The sequence below is a fragment of the Octopus bimaculoides genome, chromosome 24 (genome assembly GCF_001194135.2).
Source record: "Octopus bimaculoides isolate UCB-OBI-ISO-001 chromosome 24, ASM119413v2, whole genome shotgun sequence".
NCBI classification, from domain to species: domain Eukaryota; kingdom Metazoa; phylum Mollusca; class Cephalopoda; order Octopoda; family Octopodidae; genus Octopus; species Octopus bimaculoides.
This window is the reverse complement of record NC_069004.1, coordinates 11,107,445-11,108,197: the sequence shown is the minus strand read 5'-3', so window position 1 is coordinate 11,108,197 and position 753 is coordinate 11,107,445.

The following is a 753-nucleotide window of genomic DNA, read 5'->3' as shown; positions in this document are numbered from 1 at the left end:
TGTTATTCTTGGCTTTCTTTCGTCAGTCAAGTACCAGAAGTCACGACCATTTCGGACAGTTACACGCACGCGCACGCAGACACACACACACACACACACACACATAAGGATAATGGGTAAAGACTCCCTTCGGTCTTGAACGACCATGGAATTGCACCTAAAAAATTCCCCTCCAAGAAAGAAGTCCGGGCAAGGTTGTTTATGGACGACCAGCAATCGCCCATGCATACCAGCCTCTCCCATCTACGCCATCGATGTTATACAAGGGAAAGGCAAAGGCTGATACAGCTTGGCACCTGTGATGTCGCAACTCATTTCTACACCTGAATGAACTGGAGCAACGTGAAACAAAGTGTCTTGCTCAAGAACAACAACAACATACAGCAGGGTCCAGGAATCGAACTCACTACCTCATGATTGAGAGCCCGACGTTCTAACAACAGAACATGACGGGCTTCTTTCAGCTTCCGTCTACCAAATCCACTCACAATGCTTTGGTCGGCCCGAAGCTATAGTAGAAGACACTCGCCCAAGGTGCCATGCAGTGGGACTGAACCCAGGACGATGTGGTTGCGAAGCATGCTTCTTACCAATAAGAATAATAAAAAAGCCAGACAGAAAAAAAAAAGAAAAAAAAAAGAAATCAACTGATAATACATTCATTATTTTATAAATTACATACGACGAACGAGGATTAATTACAGAAACTAAATACTTATCGCAACATAAGGCTACAATTAACATACAACCATA